We start from the raw sequence: 13557 nt of genomic DNA, 5'->3' as shown, positions 1-13557 counted from the left end.
GAGTATGTGGTGAGGTAATAAATGTCTCTGTTGTAGGAGATGCTGTACTCTTGTCCTTTTAAATGTTTTGATTATTCTTGCTGTCTGCAAGCGGTGGTGGCAAGAAGAATGGAATACATCTCCAGCCACATTGAGAAAAGAAAGGACTTAATTATCACCCATTCTTTCCTTAATGGATATAATTAGAAGATGAACAGGATTTTGCAATGCCCCCCACCCCACAAAGACATGGTCACCTTTTCCTTACATCAGCAATGTAGTTTCTCTGAAGTGATGACATAAAAGTGGCATATAGCATCTCTAATCTTATCATCCTCAAAGGGACATCTGGAGAAATCTGCATATCAGAATGTTCTAAAGATTTTTGGGGAAAAAAAAAAATCTGGTTTAGCTTTTTACACAACCAATGAGGATCATCTAGAACTTCGGCAGAAATCAGAAATGTCATTTATCTAACAAATCTGTGCTCAAAATTTAAAGAAGCATCAAAGATCAATGAACTCTCATACAGTAAGAACCAAGGCATCAAATTTGATCTTCATTCATAATCTAATTATGAGAAATTGGCTATGATTCACATTCCACTGTAGAATGCAGTACCAGCTGGTACACCTACTTTCACTTGTTCATTTTTCATCTTTTTCTGGACTTGTAAAAGAGAACTCAATAGGTGAATGGAGTTGACATAATGAACACTCTATAGATTCCACACTTCTAATTGATGAAATTGTGGTGGGCACTAGATAGCAATGATTGGTAGTAGAGGTTTGGTTTAGTGGTAGAGACAGTTGTATAGTAGGTGTCCTCCCATGATGAGTCTTCGGACTCCTTGGAGGTGTCACGAATAATTTTTTTTTTTTTTTATCTTGCAGATTGAAAATGGTTTGGACATGTGGAAAAAATGGGTGAGGAGAGAATAGCTAAAGAAGCATTCAAGATAAGGCCTGATAGAAAGTGAACAAGGAATACCAAGGCAATGTTGGGAGGATAACATCCAAAAAAACACTTAGCTAAGATAGTAATCCTGGACTGGACTAGACTAGAAGATATTGAAGACACAGAACAGTAAACAAAACTGGTACTTGTTGCAGCAAAGAATTTTACAGGTTCAATAAGCTAAAGAAATATTTTTTATCACTTGCTGTGATGTTTTGCATCTATATTTACTCTTATGTAAAATATGCACATTCCTGACAAAGTACATATAAAACTAGTCAAGTATTTGCAGGTTTAATAGCTTTTATTATTCTGGAATTTTGAAGGGATTTACAATCCCAGAAATCAAAATTTTTTGCTGCTTTTTTGTTTAATTACATGCTATGCAGTAAATGCTTCTATTTACATTTAAACACAGAATATACAGCAAGAATACATAGTGCAATGAATGCATGTTGTTCATCTCACTATAGCAGAATCCATTATAACAAACTAATGGAAAGCTCCAACCAAACATGGCATATTATTATGTTGACACCTCCAGGGAGTCCAAAGACTCATCGAGGGAGGACACATACTCTACATCTGTCTCCACCAACGCCATCTACTGCCTGCCACCACCACTAGTAGTATTTCCACAGACAATCACAAACATCCATGCCCAGGGTGGGATTCAAACCTTCAGCCTTTTGGCTGGAGAGCAAATATGCTAACCATTCGGCCAACCATGTGTGTGTGTAATGCTACGTTGAAGTGTATTTGCCCATAGCAAATTATTCTTACTTAGTCTGCTATAGTGAATTAACTATATAAAAGCGTTATGCTAATAAACTGACATGTCTGGTAGCACTTCGTACAGTTCACTTTTTTATTTTATCATTATGCTTTAACAAAATGTTGTTCACTCATTTTTGCATAAATATTTTGTTCTGTAGCAAAAGTATATGGATAAACTGTAACTACACTAAAAAGTAGGTTTGCATCCATACCCATATGGACAAAAGCAGTGCTGAGATCTGGAATCTACAAGATAGCAATTAATAATTTTGGGAATTTTTCAGATATAATAAAAAGAAATTTCAACCATTGCCATAGGAATATAACAGAACGACACTGCCTTGGTTGAACGATGGTAATATTTCTGATCTATAGGCCATGGATTCAAATCCTAGTGGTGAAGGAATGTTTGTTCTTGAGTAGATTTTTATCTTGCAATCCTGAATGTGCTATAACTTCAAACTCTTCACAAGTGGGATTACTACTAAAAAAAAAGGTTGTGCTCCACTGATGTCCTTTAGCTGGTAAGAGATGGGTGTGAATCCTATCTAGAATGAGAAAAAATTGAGGGGACTTTTAAAGGCTTCTCACACCAATGACAGCATTTTTCCTCCTAGAAACTGAAGTTTCTCATCTTGCAAAGTGCTAAGAATACATCAAATTAATAATGTGCTACTCTTAGTTGCTTTAATAAAGGGGACAGTGGTGCACCCTAGGGGGGGGACAAGGAATCCTGTCCCCTCCCAAAAAAAAAGGGGGGGGGGGGAACTAGAAAATTTTCCAAAAATCTTTTCCTAATTAAAATTCATTTTTTTTTATGTTCTATTGTCTTCTATTTCTATACTCCTTATGAATTAGCAGTCACAGAAGCTGGGAATCCCCCATATCTCTCGGGAATCACGGCCGCTGTGAACGAAATAGCATAGAAGCTCGGATGGACCGAGCGCTACTTCGTTTGCTCCATTTGGAGATCACTGCAGATGCTCAGTCTTAGGTCATGTGCAATGCGTATTCTCAAATCACTTACTCAACTCGTCTCCCCCCTCCCAAGTGAGCCACTGAAATAGGATAAAATATTTTTTTCCCCATTCCATATTTTTGTCTAATGTAATTCTTTTGCTATGTCTTCATTTTACTCCAAAGACTGCTAATTCTGTAAACCACTTCATTTTATTCCAAAGCATCAATTTTCTGAAATCTACCCTTATAGGCTACTGTGACAGCACTACATGATTTTAGTTTACATTATTATTAATCTCCTATCAACAATTTTCTCCCAAATTAGTTTGACTTTTCAGCACTCCAATATTGTCATACGAATATTTTGATCTTCTAAGGCACTTCTGACTGAATCGATCTACCTAGATCTTTGGTTCTCATTTTAATATTTTTCTGCCATTTGATACCATCTGTTCAGGCCCCTAATTTTTCTCAGAACTCTCATATCTGTAGTCTCTAATCTTTGATCACGTGCTTTATTATTACCCAACTTCCCAGATCTATAATTTAAATCTTGTACACTGCTAATTTAGCATTTTCTAATTTTTTACTTAATATTGAACTTAAGCTGCATGTTGTCCATTGAGAATACAGCTGAAGTTTTCCATGCTCCTGCCTAGTTTTGGTCTTATTAATTGCCAATTTTCACATAAAGTCTGTTACAGCTGTTATTCAATTTAGAGAATCCTGTTGACTTGCACTGGATGTGTTCAGGAGTACATCACCTCCATAAAGCAGAGATAAGTTTGAAATCTCAGATTCTAATATCAGGCTGCTTTTGTTCATAATGAGGCCAATATATGAACTTGGTTTTAAATCTTGCAACTTTAAATCTTCCTGCATTTCCTTCAATTCTAACTGCTGATTTACAACTTCAAATATATAGACTATATATATTGCTCTGTATAATGTTCTATTTATCCCCATGTAATTGGGTTTTGAAAAGCTTTTCTCTGGGCACCTTGTCGTATGCCTTTTCCCAATCTACAAAATTTAAATAATGCTTGCTATATTTTCTTGATTTCTCAACTATTTGTTGTAAAATCTGATACTGACAATCTTTATTTTGCCTGAACCAAGCTTGTGCTTGTTGTTTCACTTTTCCAATTGTTTTTCAGCTTCTTTTCAAGTATATGCTTGTATAAATCTACCTGGAACACTTACTAGAGAAATTTCTATAACTCATTATAGATGGGAACTATGAGAGCTCTATTCCAATCATCTGGAAGTCAACCTTCTAACCAAGCCCTCTGAATTATGTAGTAAGCACTGCAAAACTTCTGTACTTCTTCCATACTTGAGTATTAGTTTGCATTCCTCTAGAAAATGTTTTACTACTGTTATCTCATTGCTTGTTTCATTTCTCTTTCAATTACTCCAAAATATTGCAATGCAAACTTTGTATTGATTATGATTCCGTTTCATTTTTACTGAAAAGGAAGGCTCTAATTCTATTTCTTCAAGATTCTTTCCACAACTATCAAATTGCAATTTTTAAATTGCAATTTGATAGTTGTGGAAAGAATACTGCTGTTACTATAACTATAGCTACATATTAATGTAGCTTCTCATACTATGTATACATAATTATCTAGCTTTATCCTAGGTCTATACTTGAACCATTTTTATTATTAAATGCTTTTTACCACACATTAATAGGAACCAACAAAAAAGTTTAATGCAATCTACTGCAATTCTCTAATTTTGTATTTGTATACAGTAAGGCTGCATCAGTACATAATTCATTTTCTATTCATCATGTACATTTATCTTGGTTATCTATCTTTACAAACACATATTTAGTTTATATGTGCACTGAATGACAAGTTCTTTATCTACCTTTCCTTTCCCCCCCCATTATAACATCCTCCTCCTACAAATAACATTTGTAAACTTATTGTCCATTATTATATATATTACAGATGGAATAAAGATGGGAGAGACCAAACATGGTACTTCAAGATAACATGAAGTGATGTCAGACCCACAATAAACAGGATCTTTCGTTCTGAGCAGTGAAATTAGTATTCCTATGTCATGTTTGATGTCTGTAGGTGGTTCCTACTATCTACAGACATTGTCCAATGACAGCCATCTGACTACAGGTTAATTTCATGCAGTGAAATGAAACGGTAAACAACACTGTTGGGCTCTGAGGTGCTGGAAGAGTTTCATTTAACAAATGCTCAACTGAGTTTTCTCAATCCATTGACTGAGTAGACCAATAAAAAAAAAATTATCAAGTTGGCATTCTAACAGATAAGCTTAGGTGTTGATGGTTATTCATGACTTATTTTTAATGGTATTAACACCAAACAATTTTATCAGATGTTTTATTAACTGCTTATATTTTGCCAAATTTCAAATCGGCATCATCAGAGCACAATGCACTTGTATAAATGATAATAAGTGAAACAATACAGTTGCAATGGACAAAAAATCGTCCTATTTTGGCACCCTCTGTTTAGTATGCAGGCTGATATTACTTCTCTCAATCTGACTACTTCCCATGCAATATTCATATTCTTTGTTGTAGCTTTTCAAGCCATGACACTTGCTCCAAGATGATTTAAGTCTGTCATAATTAACAGCTTTGTAGTTCAATATGACAGAATTCCACATTTAGCAACTTCCCAGAACAAAACTGCATAGTTTCCCCCATCCCAATTGGAAGGAGTGTCTACCGTGGTTACATCTTATGTTCCCATTACTGAAATCTCCCATAATAATTTTAGCCTGCATTCATTGTGCTAATCAGCAGATATGTAGCATCTGTATTTTCCTGTGGAGCTCCTATAAATGAAAGATACCAAAGAAATTATATACTTAGTGTAACTTTATCCACGTGTAAGCAACTGAAGTTTGTGCCTGAAGTATTTTCAGGACTGGGACAACTCATATATATAGAGACTAATGACTCCACATCACTTGCCTTAGTAACCCATAATGCAAAGCACATATCCTTACAGGTTGATAGAAAATGATAGTTATAGGGATAGAGTGTAAAGGGTAGTGGATTTTCAGATAGGATAGAGGGCATAGAACAAGAGGTAAGTATTGCTGATGGAAATGGTTCATGATGCTATCTGGTGTGAGATAGAGGTTCTCAGAGGAGAAGCACGTGAGCGCAGTCGAGAAGAATGATGTCCAGTAGCAGATATGTGGCCAGATAGCGATCCAGTGCGAGCATAATAATCATTGGTACGGTGGAAAAGTCAGTGCAGACCGAAACAACATGCGGAACCACGTGAACCGATCCCAGCAGAGCAGCTTCGCCCACATTGGAGAAGGCAATTCGTGATCATATTCGCCAGTTTATTCTGAAGACAGCAAACCGTAGGAGAAGGTAATTTTAATGTAATGTGAATTTAATGAAAGATTGAGAGAGAAGACCAGAGAGATCCAGCTACTCGGTAATGCAGGAACTTTTTAATTCCTTGTATACTAGAAAGAGTTAGAAAACAATGTGCGGATATGCTCAGTGATTGGACTTACATGAATTGAAACAGGACGTTAGAATCTAACCAACCTGTAAATTGTGTCATGTCTGAGGATGAGATATTGTATAGTATAAAGTTAATGTATGTCATAGCCCAGTATATATCTTGAAATTAAATAAGGTAAATGCTTGTATAGGATTGTCAAATGTTGTAGGAAGGAGTCAGTAATTTAATTTAGTTGCAGATATTGTCTAATGTGGAGAAAGATTAGGAATATTACGGTTATGTCTATTTAATTCATTTAACTTGTAGGAGAGATTTAGCTTAATTAAATAACCTTTAGTAATTGTATATTGTATTAGTGTGATGAATAAACCCTTTTTTTTACCTAACAAAATTGCCTGATCTGAAATCGCAATGCACCACTCATTAAAATGGAACCTGAGTGAATCAATAGTCAGGGATAGCTATGACTGCAGTAAGGGAAAATTTATATATATAAAGTTTTGTAATTGGAAATATTAATTGCTTGATTGTCAATAAGTGTGTAATTCTGAAAATTAACTCCCTGGCAAAGAAGCTTCTCTTGTCTAAGAATTTGAATGGCGCAGCTTCAACAAATAGATTTTTCCAAATTCTAATACGAAGTTAATTCCAGAATTGTAATAAAAAATTTGGCACTGGCCTGAGGCAATTTCTTTGTCTACCGAGTTTTGCACACACGACCAATTATAGTAGTGGCCACAAAGTATTTAGAAGTTAATTGGAATTGACAGAGATAGCAAGGTAGAAACAAGCTCGAGAAAACTAAGTATAATCACTTAATTAGTACAATAAGGTTTGGCTATCTAACAATTTACAATAACTACGATAAAACATACAATACAGAACGATATATATACATATAATTAACAGAAGAACATGTGCACTAGACATTAAAGTTCCATGGCTTACACACGTAACAAAAATTACACAAAATTCGATTAGTCTTTTGAATGTAGTTAAGTATTTCCCTGACAATGTCCATGTAGCATTGGATGAGAGTTTTTGAATAAATTCTATATAATTTTTGTTACATGTATAAGCCATGAAACTTACTTTAATAAGTTTAGTGTACATGTTCCATTAAAGCTCAACAGTATGTTTTCTTATTATCCTGTATCTCACATCAGACTGCATCATCTGAACCATTTCCCTCAGACCTAAATTCCTCTAATTTCATTGGTTGTAATTCTTCAGCTATCATCAGCAATACCCCACCTCCTCCTGTTATATTCCCTTATCCTCTCTGAAAATACAATATCCTTTACACTGTATCCCTGTACCTATCATTTTCAGTCAACCAAGTCTCACTGATGCTACAGTTTTTGGCCAAGTCAAGCTGACCAATGCCAAAAACTCCTCCCTTATTTCTGATACTCTAGGCATTTGTGTGCATGCATTTCAACATCCCTTCTATAATGTCATTACAACCCATTTGAATCAGAAACCTGTGAAACCACATTCAGCATTGCATAATCATTTCTGTATACATGCTCATTTAAATCAATACAAACTTATGTTAAATTCCCAACAGTTTCAACACCAAAAGGCCACATAAATACAAACCTTCAGCATGAATTACTCTTGTACTACCTTAAAATGGCAAGAACTAAACCTGTATATTTATTAGCCTTCATGATATGAAATTATCCTGTCACAGGCACCTTATGTCAAAGCTTTTGTATTTTTGTAAACATTCAACTGCTACCTTTGCTTTAAAAGCAAAACTTGCAAAAATAAAAATGCCACACCGTTCATCAGAATGATTCATATAATTAGTTTAATTCATTGCATTTTGTCATTGGCCTTGAAACTAGAAAAGTTCACAATTCGTAAAATCATTTTTCTTAAAAAAATTAAACCTTTTCTGGGCTGCTTCCTTCACTCACTATGTGACTCAGTGCATTGTTTAATCTTTAAGTGTAGGTATACTGGCTATTACTAAAGACTACCCCTTAATGTAATCTATGAAAAGTTACAAGGACTTAATTTTGGCAATTCAAGTATAGTAGAGTACAAAATAATGAATTAATCTGCTAGTACATTGTTTACTTGTGTGGTGCTAAAAAAAAAAAAAAGAAGCAAACTTATTTTTTTAAAGCTAGTCATCTTCATCAGTTCACTCTAATAATCTTGAGGGAAGAATGAGTAAACATCAATTTTTAAAGATTGTTATTCTTTATGCTTTTAAAATAAGAGCTGCATCTAATTAAAGTTCCTCTGGTCATTTTATTAGATGTAGCTCTTTTTTACATAAACCCTTAACGGTTAAAAATGCTAAGACAAATATTTTTTTTTTAATATTTTTTGTTAGGTATGCCACCTAACAAAAAATAATGAAAGTTTATTTTTCACTTGGTTAGACTATAATAAATTTAGTTTAATCCTTTATATTTTCAGATGCAAACTTTGTTTGCTCACACTTGGTGTGAGCAAACAAAGTTTGCATCTGAAAATATCTTCAGGACTGAGGTACAACACCGGGCAACTCGCAGCAAAGGTGAATCAAGCTCTCAACTCCTTGTCTCAGTATCTCCCATAATGCACAGCACATCTCCTTGCAGACATGTATACTGCTATGCATTGGGGGGGGGCACTACCCATACCGGTTTCAACCTTTGAGTCTCGTCAGTGGGAGCCAAGCCCAGAATGGAGATACCAAGGCAGAGCAATAGGAGAAGTCATCCTTATCTATAGGAGTTGCCAAAAGGTGTGCCACCTTATTATTAAATTACTCTGGATTTAGAGAAAGATGTTGAATGGTCATTTTTCACTTGGTTAGACTATAATAAATTTAGTTTAACCATACTACTGGCCAAGACATCTATAGACGTCAAAGTTATCATGGATGCGAAGTGCATATTAAAATTATAATACCATTGATATTACATTGAAATATATGATGGATACGAAGCATATGAGAATGCATATTTGATCCATAACGCCGGTGATGTGGTTAATCCTTTATCCAAGTGTGAGCAAACAAAGTTCATCATCAAATTCCTGCCATGTACCCTCAAGGGGTGTACAGGATATGACAGTACTACATAAAAAATTTACATCATTACTAACTTCCTATCTACAATTTTCCTCCAAATCAGTCTGTTACTTGTCAAGACTCCAACATTATCAGATCTTATATTTCTATCGTCTAAGGCACTTTGTACCGTATCAATCCACCTATATCTTGGTCTTCCTCTGGGTCATTTTCCTGCCAACCTGGCAGAGAACACTTGTTTTGCTAATCTTTCCTCTCCCATTCTATTTAAGTGACCATACCACCTGAGATTAGCTCTGCTAACGCATTCCTGGATGCTGACAATGTCAAGTTCTTTCCTAATATCCTCATTTTTAATATGATATTGCCATTGATGCCATCTGTTCACGCCTCTAATCTTTCTCAGGACTCTTATATCTGCGGTCTCTAGTCTTTGGTCAAGTGATTTACTTCTGACCCAGCTCTCAGATCCATAAGTTAAAACAGGTTTGAACACTGTCTTGTATACAGCTAATTTAGTGTTCTGACTAATTTCTCTCTTATTCCATATGAATTTATTCAATTGACTTCCCACCATACCAGCTTTGCTGATTCTGGTGTCTATTTCTATATTTAATTTACCATCTTCAGTAAAAATCGTGCCTAAGTAACTGAAATGTTTTACTTGTTCCACAGGTTCTCCATTCACAACACAGTTGACATTTTCAATAATTCTGTCTATTTTCATTGTCTTTGTCTTTTTATTTCTGACCTTCATACCATATCTATTACAACAGCTATTCAATTTAGTCAGAGAATCTTGCAGACTTGTATCAGATTTATTTAGAAGTATAACATCATCCGTATAAAGCAAAGAGCTGACATTAACATCTCCAATTTTGATATCATGTTTAATACCACTTTCCTTCATAATGTGATCCATATAGATAATGAATAACAGAGGGGATAATGCACATCCTTGTCTCACACCAGATTTAACATTAAACCATCTTCCTGTACTTCCTTCAATTCTAACTGCTGACTTACAACTCAAATAAAGACTAAGTATTGCTTGTTGAAAGTCAGGACTGGGTTAAGGTGTGTACCACCTTAACCCAGTCCTGAAGATACTTTCAGGCGCAAACTTAGTTTGCTCACACTTGGATAAAGGATTAAACTAAATTTATTATACTCTAACCAAGTGAAAAATAAACTTTCAACATCTTTCTCTAAATCCAGAGTAAATTATTAAAAAAGGGTGGCACACCAATTGGCAATTCCTATAGGTAGAGATGACCTGCTAATGCTTCTGCTTGATATCTCCACTTGGGTCTGGCTCCCACTGAAGAGACCTCAATAAAGGTCGAAACTAGTCTGGGTAGTGGCCCTTCCCTTAATGCATAACATTAGACATATCTGCAAGGAGATGTGTTTTGCATTATAGGAGACATTATAGGAGATACTGAGATAGGAGTGTTGGTAGCTTGCTCCACCTTTGCAACGAGTTGCCCTGGTGTGTACCACCTTAACCCAGTCCTGAAGATACTTTCAGGCGCAAACTTTGTTTGCTCACACTTGGATAAAGGATTAAACTAAATTTATTATAAGTATTGCTTGATATAATGCCCCGTTGACACCATATAACTGCAGCGTATTGAATAGCTTCTCTCTTAGCACCTTGTCATATGCCTTTTCCAAATCGACAAAACTTAAATACAGATCTTTGTTATATTCCCATGCTTTCTCAACTATTTGTCGTAAAGTGAAGATCTGATCCTGACAGCCTCAATTTGGCCTGAATCCAGCTTGTTCTTCACCAAGCTTTTCTTCCACAATTCTTCTCAAGTATACTTGCATAGATCTTGCCAGGAACACTCAGTAGGGAAATACCTCTGTAATTCTCACATTCAGTTTTATTTCCCTTTTTATATATGGGTACTATGAGAGCTCTACTCCCATCATTGGGAATTCGTCACTCAGTCCAGGCTTTCTGAACTATGCAGTGCAGCCACTGTAAGACTTTTATACCACCATACTTCAGCATTTCTGGTCGAATATCATCTACTCCTGCTGCCTTTCCACATTTCAAGCCTTTGATGGCTTTTTCTACTTCAAGTATGGATATGTATTCCTGACTGCATGCCTGGTCAGTGTTTTTTTATCACTGCTTGTTTCATTTAGCAGTTTTTCAAAGTAATTACTCTAAACTTCAAGGATATCTTTTTCTCCTGTTTTCATGTCACCTTTATCATCTCTAACTCCTTTTACAGCACTCTTTCCTCCATTCCTAAGCTTCTTCAACAACCTCCAGAATATTTTGCCACCTTCTTGATATTTATTTTCTATATTCTTGCCAAAGTCCTCCCATGACTTTTGTTTAGCTAGTTTTACACACTGTTTAGCTTTCTTACATTTGTCTCTGTATTCTGTAAGAGTAAAAGCTGACTTATTTGCCAGGAACTTTTGATATGCTTTCTTCTTTTCCTTCACTGCCTCTTTAACTTCCTGTGTCCACCAGGGAGTTCTGATTTTTTTATCCTTGCACACAACCTCACCACATGCCTCTCTGGAAGAATCAATCAATGTTTTCTTCAGAGTTTGCCACTGAATCTCCAAGGTTTGATTCCTGTTCTCAAACTCTTTCATTTTCTTTTCAATAATCTTTCTGTATTTTAGTCTACAGTTCACATCTGAGAGCTGCTCAACTTTTATTCGCTTTAAAACTTTCTTACATGTTATTCTTTTCAATATGAAATTCAATTTTATCCTGCTCAAGACTAAATAGTGATCGCTTCCAATTTCAAATCCTCTGTACACTCTGGTGTCCTGCACCAGGGAGAAAACATCACTATCAACAATAACATAGTCAATGAGACTTTTCTTATTCCTAGCCTCTTCTCTCCATGTGAATTTGTGCACATTTTTATGTTGGAACATGGTGTTAGTAATAACCAGTCCATGTCTTGAACAGAAATCCAACAGATATTTGCCATTATTATTAGCTTTGCTCTTTTCTCCAAATTTTCCCAAAATATTTTTATGTCTCACAATCATTTCCTACTCTGCTATTTAGATCCCCAACAAGGACCAACTTTTCCTTTTTCATTGTGTCAGTAGCTTTTTCTAAAGTGTCAAAAAATTCCTCCACTTCTACCTTAGTAGAACCTTCTGTGGGACCATAGGCACAAATAAGTCTCATTGTCCAGTTCCCCATTCTCATATTTGCCCACATTACTCTACTTGAGACTGACTGCCATTCAAGATTAGCCTCGTATTTTGTGTTGGATACTATGGCTACTCCTTTTCCTTCATTGTCATTGCCTGAATATAACATTTTGTATTTATTGCTCAGAAAGATCTCACCAGTTTTGGTCTTTTTTGTTTTAGTCACCCCTATTATGTCGATCTGGTACTTATCTAATTCCTCAGCTAGCTCCATTTCTTTGCCATTCAGGCTTCTTAAGTTGATAGTACCGATTTTTAACTCTGGTGATGTTGAGTTGGGGTTTGTTTTCAGATTTGTTCCAGTAGCTGACTTTTCGCTGTTCACCCTGGTTCCCTGGCGAAAACAACGGGGCCTTGTTTAACCGGGCGACGCCCCAGCCAGCATGAAATTTTGTCTTGTTGTACCATCATTTTTTATTTTGGTTTAACCAATAAGAATACAATTTGGTTGGCTAAATCCCAAATTGCCAGCCCATCCTCATTCGTTCAGTATCAAAGTAGATACCCAACAGGGTGCACCACGAAAAGGCGAGGATTGGACATTAGGTCCGAAGCCCTGGTCGGTTCTCCGCATTCCTTTAAAGGCTATGTGGAGGTCTTCTCTCAGTTATACAGCTTTGATCCTTAAGCACCCCGCAAACAAAGTTTGCGCCTGAAAATATCTTCAGGAATGAGGTAAGGTAGTAACAACAAAAAATAATTCTAACAAGATAATTCTAAAAATAATTATAACCAAGCAGATGTTTTGAGAATTTTAATATCCAGTAAGAAATTGTGACACCAGTGTTTATTTAATTCTAAATCTTCCTATTATACGAATTGATAAAACCAAATCTAATTGTGAAACTGATATTTGTTTTCAAGAGTTACCAAAAACAATTCTAATTCTAAATAGTCTAACAAAAATTAATTTACCAAAACCAGATCATTTTAAAAATTGTCTGTAGTGCTTCTTTAAGTGGTTTCATACAATAACTTGTGACAGGAAAGACAGTATGCCTAAAGACTATACTTTGTAAAGAGAATACATATACTACAAGTCTACAATGTGGGAAGTAACAGATCTGAAATGTTACTTTGAAATATTTATAAATACAAGTCAAGTCACAACTAACCATTAAGTCGTCCTATCTTATGCCTCAATTTTTATCATCAGACCAA

Source organism: Typopeltis vanoorti, chromosome 11 (assembly GCF_054136105.1).
Source record: "Typopeltis vanoorti isolate ZY-2024b chromosome 11, IOZ_Tvanoo_1.0, whole genome shotgun sequence".
Classification (NCBI taxonomy): Eukaryota; Metazoa; Arthropoda; class Arachnida; order Uropygi; family Thelyphonidae; genus Typopeltis; species Typopeltis vanoorti.
This window is presented reverse-complemented; position numbering follows the sequence as displayed.